The 13,648-nt window shown below is 38.4% G+C and overlaps 1 protein-coding gene across 4 annotated transcripts in view; it reads left to right on the top strand.

Annotated features, from left to right (window-relative positions):
* Positions 1-13,648, top strand: part of LOC139465684 (frizzled-5-like) — a 202,529-nt gene that overhangs the window by 105,188 nt on the left and 83,693 nt on the right. The window contains exon 1 of one of the 4 annotated variants that reach the window (XM_071247462.1): positions 11,879-12,230. The exons of 2 other annotated variants lie outside the window; for them this stretch is intronic. The gene's annotated coding sequence lies outside the window, so the exon portion shown is untranslated. Of the gene's footprint in view, positions 1-11,878; positions 12,231-12,892; positions 12,922-13,648 lie in introns of those variants that run through there. One more of the 4 variants, XM_071247465.1, reaches the window with a different exon arrangement.

Raw genomic sequence — 13,648 nt, 5'->3', positions numbered from 1 at the left:
GCCAAGCATGGGGTCACTATATAATATTCAGAGGGGCCTGTGATCTTTGTAACTGATCAGATATTTTTACATTCACTGTTTCAAAACACGCAATATTTTAAGTTTTCAGTGAAAGGATAATCAAACTACAGAAGTCCAACATCTGTATCTTTTTTTGTGTAGAAAATGCATCATCGTCACACTGACAAACTATACTTTTTCACTTTTGATAGGGATAATAAGCTCTCATATAATTAAAATATATACATGACATATCATGAGAATCAATTTTGTGTTTCATGGAAAGATAAAAAATATCTATCAGCATACTACTGATGATATATACAACATCAGTAGTATGTATTCATGCATAAGTCCTTAACACAGTGGATGACGAGTCCTCATGTAACAGCTACCAAAGAAAATGTCAATTAGAATTTTTTTTACTTAAACAAGAAAAAGGTTCTAACAAATCTGTATCCACTTATGAATATTTCTCTGCACAAGAAAACAAGACCCTGTTAACAAAACAGGATCTTTAATCAAGATGTGGAACATTTTCTAAGGCATTGATTTTGAAGAGGCTTAATGAAGATGTCGCAAAGTAGGTGAAACCTTCTTCAAAGGGAGGTCATTTCGGGAGTGCAACCGAATAAACCCTACCTTCATCCTGTCATAATTAAGTAAGGAGCCGATAGCTAATATGGCGCAAAAAGACATACAGAAATATCTAATTTGCAAGAGAACCTCCATCAGTCATGAATAATTCTGTCTTGAATGGCAAGCGTTACATCTTCAAGGATGTTTAGACAACAAGTTGCTTCCTCCAGCAGTCAAAATGTCTGGTAAAATCATTACATGGATCGTGTGTCCTAAAAAACAACTCCCAAGCTCCCATAAACATTTACACACATACTGCTTGACTGACAACTGCTCTTGTGCTCTGTGTGCATCTCAATCCATTAACAGTCGCTGCTAAAACCATCAAAGGTATCTGCTTCATTTACAGTTACTTGTTCGTGTCACGCAAATCTCCGCCTCATGGAGTATGGGATGTTGTTAGGATAACAGCATTTTTACCAAGTTTGGGTGGTCTTTCATTGAATCTGTTCTAATTCATAAATGTGTTTGATATTTCCCGTACTGGGTAACTTAGAACATAATAAAAAAAATGCATATTCTTTTCAACAAATATGTAAGTAAAGTTAAATAATACTTAATTCAGAGATTTGTACACATCTATCTACAGATATTGTGAAGATATGAAACAACAGTGCTATGTGCAAATGAACATTATTTTGCACCAAACATCCAACAACAAAGAAAATGTGTCAACAAAATTATATTGATTGACTTATGAATTCAATAATCAATTTTTCTTTTCCTTTGACAAATTTATAGATCAACCATGCTATACAATCTCATGGTTTGTTCAATACCAAGAATACCTTAACTATAGATTTACTTTTTAACTCACCTTAACTTATTTCTTCAAATCAATATGCACAACAAAATATACTGATTGACCGATTTTTACACTGTCCAAAAATTGTCAATTGTCCAAAAGATCAGTACATGGAAAAATCTACTGGTCCTGTTGGTTCTCTACAAGACACAATGGTCATGACCATGTGATGACCAAAAAAGTGTTTTAAAAGATATTACTGCAATTAGAATGAGAAACCAGCAAAGAAGGTAACCACAGCACCATACAGGCTGTTTACATTGCTTATATTGTTTAGAGGTTAGTGTCTCTATTGCTGATTTCCAAAGCTGAAAACTTAAATTACCTTGTTAGGCTCCAAATAACTTAAATTACCTTCTTAAGGCCCAAAATAACTTAAATTACCCTCTTAGGCCCCCAAATAACTTAAATTACCTTCATAGGCCCCAAAGTAACTTAAATTACCTTGTTAGGCCCAAAATAACTAAAATTGCCATCACTAAAAAGGAGAAACAAACATTCAGAATGCCAAGGGAACTATTCAACAAAACAATTTCCTGTTGCAGTTACTGGTGAGTGTGGTTGGCTTTTGATTGTTGTGTCATGGATCCAGCAAGTAGATGTCTTGAAATGAAGTGAGTGAGTGAGTGAGCGAGCGAGTTGGTGGGTGGACGAGTGAGTGAGTGAGCGGGTGAGTGAGTGAGTGAGTGAGTGAGTGAGTGAGTGACATTGGGTGAAGGAGTTCATGAATGAGTGAAAGTTGTTAATTCCTGCAGTCACCAATATTTGAGAAAATAATTGAGGCATGATGACACACAATTGGCCAAGTCAACGAGCCAACAATCCTATTTAAGTCAGCTCTTATGACAGACATGGGATGCACAGGACCTGATCGTCAGAATCCTCACAGGGTCCAAATTAAGAAATGCTTCTCTCGTGACACTGTCCAACTTCAGGATCTCTCCATAACCTGATACTTATTAGGCCTTGACATTTAAAACTATCTTAATTGTAAAAGGATATCACTGTCTTTTAATTTGATACATTTTTATAAGCACGTGCAAAATTCCATTTTGGGCATGAATTCAATATGGCTTCTAAAGGATGATTTGTAACATTAATGATCAAACTACATTAAGATGAAGTGCTCTGTTTACAAAGCGTGCTAATTAATGCACATCATGTCATGAAACCATCAGAAACTGTACCTTCCTTTACAGATATTTCACTCTGAGACCACCATAACTTCCATACTTTTAATATACTCTTATAACAGTATTAAGCAATGTTGAAAACTTGAAAAAAAGTTCAAGGTTCCATTCCACAGAGCCATCTTAGCGCTAAGATTGTTGTAACTTGCACAAAGACCATCATATGTCCCATACTTGTTACATATCCGGTACACATACAACAGTATTAAGTACTCTTGAAAACACTAAAGAAAGTTCTAGGCACCATTCCACAGAGCCATCTTAGCGCTAAGATTGTTGTAACTCGCACTAAGACCATCATAGGTCCCATGCTTGTTACATACCCGGTACACATATAACAGTATTAAGCACTGTTGAAAACACTGAAGAAAGTTCTAGGCTCCATTCCACAGAGCCACCGATTCTGACCCGGATCTTCATTGGGAGACAAGCATTGGTTGCTGCAGACTGATTCTAACTCAGATCTTCACAGGGAGACAAACATTGGTTGCTGCAGACCAGTTCTAACTCAGATCTTTATGGGGAGACAGGCATTAGTTGCTGCAGACCAGTTCTAACTCAGATCTTCACAGGGAGACAAGCATTGGTTGCTGCAAACCAGTTCTAACTCAGATCTTTATGGGGAGACAGGCATTGGTTGCTGCAGACCAGTTCTAACCCAGATCTTCACAGGGAGACAAGCATCGGTTGCTGCAGACCAGTTCTAACTCAGATCTTTATGGGGAGACAGGCATTAGTTGCTGCAGACCAGTTCTAACCCAGATCTTCACAGGGTGAGAGGCATTAGTTGCTGCAGACCAGTTCTAACTCAGATCTTCACAGGGAGACAAGCATTGGTTGCTGCAGACCAGTTCTAACTCAGATCTTTATGGGGAGACAGGCATTGGTTGCTGCAGACCAGTTCTAACCCAGATCTTCACAGGGAGACAAGCATCGGTTGCTGCAGACCAGTTCTAACTCAGATCTTCACAGGGCAAGAGGCATTGGTTGCTGCAGACCAGTTCTAACTCAGATCTTTATGGGGAGACAGGCATTAGTTGCTGCAGACCAGTTCTAACCCAGATCTTCACAGGGAGACAAGCATTGGTTGCTGCAGACCAGTTCTAACCCAGATCTTCACAGGGAGACAAGCATCGGTTGCTGCAGACCAGTTCTAACTCAGATCTTCACAGGGCAAGAGGCATTGGTTGCTGCAGACCAGTTCTAACTCAGATCTTCACAGGGAGACAAGAATTGATTGCTGCAGACCAGTTCTAACCCGGATCTTCATTGAGAGACAAGCATTGGTTGCTGCAGACTCGTTCTAACCCAGATCTTCACAGGGTGAGAGGCATTGATTGCTGCAGACCAGTTCTAACTCAGATCCTTACAGGGAGACAACCATTAGTTGCTGCAGACTCGTTCTAACTCAGATCTTCGCAGGGTGAGAGGCATTGATTGCTGCAGACCAGTTCTAACTCAGATCTTCACAGGGAGACAAGCATTGGTTGCTGCAGACCAGTTCTAACCCAGATCCTTACAGGGAGACAAGCATTGGTTGCTGCAGACCAGTTCTAACTCAGATCTTTATGGGGAGACAAGCATTGATTGCTGCAGACTCGTTCTAACCCAGATCTTCACAGGGTGAGAGGCAGTGATTGCTGCAGACCAGTTCTAACCCGGATCTTCATTGAGAGACAAGCATTGGTTGCTGTAGACTCGTTCTAACCCAGATCTTCACAGGGTGAGAGGCATTGATTGCTGCAGACCAATTCTAACTCAGATCTTTATGGGGAGACAAGCATTGGTTGCTGTAGACTCGTTCTAACCCAGATCTTCACAGGGTGAGAGGCATTGATTGCTGCAGACTTGTTCTAACTCAGATCTTTATGGGGAGTCAAGCATTGGTTGTTGTAGACTCGTTCTAACCCAGATCTTCACAGAGTGAGAGGCATTGATTGCTGCAGACCAATTCTAACTCAGATCCTTACAGGGAGACAAGCATTAGTTGCTGTAGACCAGTTATAACTCAGATCTTCACAGGGACACAGTCATTGGCTGCTGCAGACCAGTTCTAACTCAGATCTTCACAAGGGGTATTTAAAACTATCATGACAAATGAAATATATTAATAATGAAAAACACATTGAATACTTTCTTCTATGTATATTCATTTAAATGATCACCACACAGAAGTATTATTGTAAATTTTTCGTTCTTTATATCAATCAATTTCTTGTCTGAGTCCAAACAAACCACACAGTCACCTTGGCTGTATGATGTTAAAAGTATTCATATAGTTAGTAATAATTCCTCCACTTATGAGCCAAGTCTAGACATTGTACAAATTAAGTCCATAAGCTTTCAAATAGAAGCCCATCACTGTCCAAATCTCAAATGACAAACCCTTTTTGAGTAATTAACATTTATATTGTATTTATATTATATTTTACAGTCTCTGGTCTCAGACAGTCTCTGGGAAACTTCATCTTAAGTTGTGGTAGACTTCTGTGCTGATTATATCTAGTTGAAGGTTAGTGTCATGGGAAGAATTCATTAGCGTTAAACACAGCAACAGGATCTGTGGGTACAAGATGGAGTTTATGTAACAAACAAGTGATTAAAGAATGACAAAAAAAGACCCGTAGGACTGGTCTTCTTTGGTGAGGAAGACATAGAGCAGTGTGTACACCACATGTTGGGACATCAAAACATCCTAATAAAAATTATCAAAAAGACAGAATTCTGCTAAGAAGGGGTGAGAATGGGATTCTAGAGCTAAGGAGAGTGGGATGCCAGTGCTGAGAAGGGGATGCAAATGTATGATAATGGGATGCTAATGCTGATAATGGGATACTAGAGCTGCGATGGGGGATCAGAATGGGATTCTAGAGCTGACAAGGGGATTCTATAGCTGAGAGGGGATGAGAATGGGATTCTAGTGCTGAGAGGGGATGAGAATGGGATTTTAGTGCTGAGAGGGGATGAGAATGGGAATCTAGGGGTAACAATGGGATGCTAGAGCTGCAAAGGGTATGAGAATGTGATTCTAGAGCTGACAAGGGGATTCTAGAGCTGAGATGGGATGAGAATGGGATTCTAGTGCTGAGAGGGGATGAGAATGGGATGCTAGAGCTGCAAAGGGTATGAGAATGTGATTCTAGAGCTGACAAGGGGATTCTAGAGCTGAGAGGGGATGAGAATGGGATTCTAGTGCTGAGAGGGTATGAGAATGTGATTCTAGAGCTGACAAGGGGATTTTAGAGCTGAGAGGGGATGAGAATGGGATTCTAGTGCTGACAAGGGGATTCTAGAGCAGAGAGGGGATTAGAATGGGATTCTAGTGCTGAGAGGGGCGTTGAATGGGATGCTGGAGCTGTAAAGAGGATGAGAATGACTTGTTTCTTCTCATGCAACAGAGATATGAGACATTTGATGTCTTAGTTGAAGAGCATTCAGATGAACTATACTTCCAATCTTCAAGCAGTCTGGATCTCCTTTTTAATCCTCATAATACTTTTAAATTTAAATGGACAAAGTCAGTATTCTTCTCAGCCAGCAGACGTCCAAATGCAAGGACTTTTAAAGTATGTGTAAAACTCTGACAAGCATTTCCCCGAGTCTACAGTGATAAGCATTCATCAATATTGTTCTTCCTGTTAAAACCATTAGGAGTGTTAGGTTTAACAAAACAAAGTTCCACATGTCAAGAAAACACCTGACTCCAGACAAGGCCTATCTGTGCTGCGCTTAGTCTGGTATCGAGAGAAAGATTTCTAAAAAAACCCACTGATATCTGGAACATAAAATCCTCATAAACAACCAATTTCATACTCATTTTTTGATGATTATGGAAAATATATGTTGGGTCTTATCATGGCAGCAATGACGCAGACTGAGAGTGCTGTTGTTTGGATCCTTGCACCAGCTCGTGCTAAACGCTCTGGCTTGTTTTGTGATGGTGCAGTTATGTTAAAATGGCATGGCGTTTTTATTTGTTTGCATAACTTAGTTTTTACATTAACAGATTGTAAGCATCTAAACTTTCATGAGGTTATGATGACCTTGTGGCGTGATGTCTTTTCACAAATACCTTTCACTTATTAAACAACCTTTGACCTTTGGAAGCAAAGACAATATGAAAGTATATACCATGTATGAAACAATACAATTAGTTCGAGATGACAAACAGAAAAATGTGAAAAATACTTTCCAAGGAGAAATCAATATACTGGTACTTTGATTCCAGTCGGATTTAAACTGAGAATGAACAGAAATTAAGAGTTCTTTCAGTATTTAACAATAAAACCATCATAACATAATACAATGGAATTCAAACATAAAATGTCTACATGGCAGACAATCACACATTCATCTATGTCAAAAGTTATCGTTTGAAATATTTGTATACACAAAAACAATTTCAATATTATAGAAAATTCTGTCATAACTATAAAGAGAGTGAGTTAATATTGTTTTGTGCCACTTTTAGCAACATTCCAGCAATATCTCAGTGGAGGACATTGCACATTTTACCCATGTGGGGAATCAAAGCTGGGCCTTTGGAGTGACGAACAAATCTTTTAATGTAAGAGGCAACTAACGGGATCGGGTGGTCAGGCTCGCTGACTTGGTTGGTGCATGTCATCGTATCCCCATTGCATGGATTGATCCTCATGATGTCAATCACTAGATTGTCTGATCCAAACTCATATTATTTAATAACATTTTTAATCTTTCGTTTCACAAGCCCACCACCCCTACTGAAATGCAGGTAGAAAAAAAATAGATTAAACATAGATTAAACATTAATATGTCTCCTGCTTGTAATATAGACCCTCTTATACAATATAAAATGTATATAAATTCCATTCAAGAAACCAGCTGCAGTTTTAACTCCACACAGAATGACTTTCATATAAATATATAGATGTTTGACATAGCTGTTTATTGTTATTTTTATTTGGTCCAAACTTGAGTGGAAACAAAATTAAAAAATGTGTCCTAAGGCTTAAATAAAACTCTAAATCTTAGGCCTAAAAAAATACAAGAATTGGTTCTCAGGCAATGTTTTTTTTAAAATATAGTGCGGGCAGTGTCATTTTTTTATATTTTTTTTTTTGGGGGGGGTTCAAACCAGTATGTAACCAAATAAACAGATGTGTAACCAGGGCCCCATTCCTCAAAGCGATCTTAGCGCTGCGATGATGGTAAGCCTATGTTTAAGTATGGGACTTACGATCATCTTAGTGCAAAGATCGCTTTGTGGAACGGGGCCCTGATAAACAATTGTGTACTATCAATTTGGAAAAGGGCCTCCCTACATAAATGTAATACAGTATTTGACTAAAGGATATTTATATATTTAAAAAAAAAATGGAAATAAAAATGAAATGTGCGGCAAACTTCATAATGATGCAGGCGGTGCCTGAGAACCAAGACTACCATATTTTATTTTTAGCCTTAATACAAAACAGACTTGGGAGACAATTGTTCACCGCACAATAACATCATGGTGCACGGACAGTGTGAGTAGCTCATGATGGTGACCCAGACAAAATACCATTTTTTCACTAAAACGTCAAAATAATACAGGATCCGACTGAATTGTCCACTTGATAGTTAAGTCTTTAAATGTCAATATAATGCCAGCCTGTTGAGCAAATACACTCTGTGTACAAACATCATTAAGATCTGTGGACTAGCTGAGCAGCCTTGACAAAAGTATATAACATATATGTAGTCTTCTGACTAGTGACAACCACAATTTCCAGGAATTCCCATTAAGCATTCTTTAATTTTTTGTCATATCAACGAATTATTGCAAATGATTAAAGATGATGTCATTTATTGTTTATAACATCACAGTGGGTTTTATGTGATGTTCCAATAATACTGCGCTGACAGCTCTGCTAGTGATAAGGAACAGACTTTTTTCTTCACTTTCTCGGAAAAAAAGACTACGATTGATAGACATGGGTTATTTTCTGAATTGTTGTATTGTTAAAAAACCTGTTCAACAGTGAATTGTTAAAGCACTGATGATGTCTAGTCTAAAGTGCATTGGAAGAACCATTTTTGTTTTAGTTTTTATCCAATCTACACGTTTCTGTATCCGTTGGGGTGTATGTACAATAAAATTTATCTTATCTTTAAAATGCTTACACAAGTCAATCTGCTGGACTCACACATGTATATCTTAAGCCAGTTTCATCAGTCACAGCCTAAGAACTGTTTGTGCATATGGGCCCTGGCCATTCCACGTAGCTACCAGGAATATTTTCCCACCGATCCAAGGCTGGATTTCGTTAAATATTTGTGAGACAAGCTTATCTGGAATAATTACAGAAGATAAGGTTCCAGACTGCTTGGAGAAGGATTGCTCCACACTTAATGAGTCAAGCCGCATGGCCGGACAGGTATCTGTCATTGCCTCATTATAGACCATGATTTGTCAGTGCAGGTCCGGGCTAGAGTGACCTCCCCCTGACCACCTTGACCTCTCCTATCAGGCCTGGCAGCATGTGTAGAGGAATAGGCTTGATCGGGGATGACATTAGATAGTGTGATAAGATATTGGCCATTGTATGTTTGGGGGATAAAGAGTATAATGTGATGGGTCCTAATGGGAGATCAGGAACACTGTAACAGGGGCTATATGGTTTCGAATTGTTCAAACTGTGAAGGGAGGTAGGACCTGCCCGCAAGGACTGCGTTTTGGTCCTCCCTGTCATGTGCTTGGACGCTCTAATGTTCAGGAAAAGGTTCCAGATGAAGATTGAACAAGTGAGTATGCAGTGTTTAGTGCTGTTTTCAATGTTTAAAACTTATGTATTTTACTTCTCAAAGCTGTTATGAATATGCAAGAATATGAATATGTATCCATGACAACCAGGTAGAAGAGTGACATTTTAAAATTTAATGAACTATCTATATATTTGTGTTTATTTTCTTTTGATCTAGTTCTGTGTGGGAAATGAATATAAATTTATTAATTGTAATTAACTGTCATCTTATTTCTAAAAATCACCATAAACTATTTTTTGAATTCTTAGAAAGTTCATAAGAAATTGGACCTTTTTCTCACATGACATTTTTCAAACATTTTCACAATATTCGTTACCATCGATTTTGGACAATGGTAGATTGATTTCCAGTTACAATTTAGTAACATTTCAGTAACATTATAAATAAGAATTTGGTTAATGCATTATTATCAAGTATATTATCCCTGTTCAAGAAATTGTTTATTTTCTTAATTCGTACAAACCAACAAGTGCAAAGTAAGAAACTCCTAGAAGCAAATCTTTCATTTCACAATGGGGTAGAGGAGTAAGATAGATGGGGAATTAGTAAACTACAAACTGGTCCAGTTCCAAAATATGATCATGTATAGCTTCACTTTGTGAGGGCAGTCATCAGTGAGGTGTCATCCCAAAGTGTGCTTATTATCTATCAGAAAACACTTTCACTACCTAATGCTCACTCCTCATTTCAAAAACCTGTCAATCATCCCCCAGCAGCGTGTAATTTACGAGGGCGCGAAGTTCCTCAATTTGGTTCATCTTTGTCTCCATCCACAACCCATTTCCCCAACCTCGTCAGTCCGACAAGGGGGACAAATACACATGACGATTCATGCTTGTAGGAGCATAAAAAACTACCCAATATTGTCACACTCATTTTCTCCAATCTACCCCACAAAGTGCTACATTCATGCATGTGACGAGCCACAAGTACTTGCTCTCAGAGGAACGTTGTGACAGTATTTTTATTTTGCTCTCAGTATCACTGATCCATCCAATTATTCCTAATAATGTGATTTTCTTCCCATTATGTCCTCGTTGGACGCAGGGGCCTCGCCTGTCAGATCGCTATGTATGAAGATTCTCCTTGCATGGCTGATCAGAAGGGAGTGAGAAAATACCAGCTAAACGCTCTACACTAAAGAACTAAGCACTTCTCACTGAACATTGTTGAACACAATAAGGCTAGGCTAGCTGTCAGAATAGTTTGAGATCTAATGATCATCTACACCTTTCTGTATTCTGTTCCTATATCCTTGCTGGTTACACAATACGGCATCATTATTCACGCAAATTCCACGGGATTTCGCGACACGGTTGAGACAAATTATGGTGGCCCTTTTGAATCTAGATAACAGATTAGTTTAAAGCAACAAATTGCGTGAGGTATTGCTTATATAAATATCACTTAAAAACACTCCATGAATGTCACTTTCAAAAAGCATTTTGAATGGAGTAATGTTTTCAAATTTTCAAAACTGTGACCGCGTTGGATGTTGAATTCAGTCTGCAACAAGTGTTGCCATGAGTTTGAAGCAATATTCGCAAACAAAATCATCTAAATAAAAAGGTATATATAATTTGAAAAAACCCATTTATAATGAAAAGTTACCCATTTATTTAGAATATTAATTTCTCAGCATAAAAAAATCAACATATTAGTCACACAAATAGAAACTATCATTATCTTGTGATTATTAAAAGAAATATAAAACTATCAGAAATTACAATACCATTAAATCGAAATCACGATACCAGTTTCAAATTACATTCTCATAGAAAATCTAAATAACTTCACACATAAAATTCATTAACAAGCACAATATTATGAATGAAAAATATGTGTCAAGAAATATCATTTAATGCCAAGACCTAATTATGTGAATAGGTTAGTTAGAGCTCTATTTCACACCAGAGGGTAAACAATGAATACCCTGGGCCCACCTGAATGAGTTTTGTTAACTTTCTCAACCCAGGCACCTTTCCATGGTGGGACTTAATGCATTGTGTCAGTTAGGCCATACTTGAATAATTAGCACTCTCTACTTCCACCATTGAGAGCAGGGTTTTACCAGCCTACACTGCCGAAATACTATCCCCGCCAGAGATAGGTGACGGTAGACTTTCTGTGTGCCACCAGAAATGAATTCATTCATAAATCAGCCTGTTTAGAGTGAAGGCATGTGTGGGATCTCCACATACACAGGGTATGGAATCTGGATGGACGGAGGCTGAGATAGTGAACTGCTTCACTAAAACATCACACAGAGGATGCAGAGCTTGGTGTGCAAGGGCCCAACCCTACAAGTTTGTCCTGAAGCAGGGCAGTTGGTCACACTTTGAATTCTTTCTGGAGACTACCAAGATGTCCTCAACCGAATGAATTACTACCCTGAATCAAGTCAAATCAGGGATTCTTATGGGACAGAATTTAAGTTTCCTTGATGTGGGATGTTTTTTCTGTTGGTGTTGGTGGACACACTTGTGTGACAGTGGGTAAGTTGCTCCACTGATCAAATGAACAAAACAATGAGGTAAAGGCAACAAAACAGGATGTTTTCATGTTGTTTGTGAGCCACAATACAGGGCTCTAAGGGAGACGAGCCTCAGAGCAAAATCTTCATGAGGGAACTTACAAAGTAGGACACCATTCCGATTCACAGGCTATATTCTTCCTCTCCGATAGCAACTATCTGCCGCCCATAGTTACCGTTTATTTAGATGTGCTCAGCGACGATGAGGCAGGCATATCCTGGCCGGAAAATCCAGCAAGTTGAGAATCCGAGGATATGCAATCCAGATTGGGGGAACGTGAGTGTTATACGGATATCGCATCATTCAGAAAACAGGCTGCACTCCACTTATGAGTGACGTACAGGCAGCGTGACAGGTTTTATTGCTCGAGTTTGTGTGGTACATAGTTCATGGCTGTTATTGTGACATTACATACTTAGTTATGGCTCCTAAAGGCTTATTATGTTCAAAATAACACTTGAAATAATGGAGAGTTATTCTCATTGAGATATCTGAAAAAGCTTAAATTTCCAAATGGAAGAGATTATTTTAGTCTTAATTTTGCTGTAAAAGTCACTTTAAACATGAAAAAGCCATGATTAATATTTTACAATGTATGTTACTGTTATGTAAAGGAATAAGTTCTATCAGTTAATAAGTTTTGGGTTATCAGATTAATTTGTTATTCTTTTTCGTAGACTTATTCATGTCATGAGCAATGAAATGTATAGGTTCTCATATTGCAAAAATTTACAGCGTACACATAATCTTTGGATATAATATCACTAAAACATGTTTTGAATATAAAACCGTTCAGTGTTAAATCACTTGACATTAAATCTCCTAATATATAATCTGTGAAAAACGTACATCTGTTTGAACATAGAGGCATTATTTCAAACCAAGCAAGCCACCTCAGAGCTGAGACGAGCTAGGACGAGTAATTGAGAAGGCGAATCTGTAAATGGAGGTCACAGTCTGTCACAAGGTATATCCCCCTCACCAATATCTGCCAGCCATGACCCCTCCCCTCCTCCCCCCTAAAGCTCCCGCTGGTTTGACAGTCAGTGGTCAGGTCAGCCACTGTTCAAGTATACAGGTGTTAAGTTTCATACAGTAAAAACAATTGCTTCAAATAGTGTATTTTACTGACATTCATAATTATTAAAATCCCCCTTCAGTACATATATATATATATAAATGTTTATACACTATGAATGAAAATAATAAGTAATATCTCTATATATAATGTGAGTGAGTGAGTGAGTTTGGTTTAACGCCGCTTTTAACAGTATTCCAGTTATATCACGGCGTGTCAGCTTAATGTGGGAGGAAAGCCTGAAGTGATGCAGGTCTCAGACGTCTACCACTTCGGTGAAACCCACGAGCATGGGTATGGTGCTGACAAACCTAGAAACAATTGGGGCGAACCGGGATTCGAACCCACAATCATAGGTTTCTGGCATGCCCAAGGGCCGCAACTCTGCACAGCGAAGTGCATGTAAAAAATAATGCAATTTGTGTTTGACTATAACCCTTACTGGTCCACACAAAAATCGATCTTTCAACAACGCGACTTTTATTTACTACATCAGTAATCCAAGTGCTATGTGTAATATCTCCTGCTGACTCAGGTTTGATGTCCATCAAAGTGTGGGTACTGCACGATTATGGACACATGTTCCTATTATGCTACAGCAGTGTGTCATTAACTT

Source organism: Haliotis cracherodii, unplaced genomic scaffold, assembly GCF_022045235.1.
Source record: "Haliotis cracherodii isolate W230 unplaced genomic scaffold, xgHalCrac1.p SCAF_18, whole genome shotgun sequence".
Classification (NCBI taxonomy): domain Eukaryota; kingdom Metazoa; phylum Mollusca; class Gastropoda; order Lepetellida; family Haliotidae; genus Haliotis; species Haliotis cracherodii.
The sequence above is the reverse complement of the archived record's forward strand: the minus strand, read 5'-3'. Positions and strand labels throughout refer to the sequence as shown.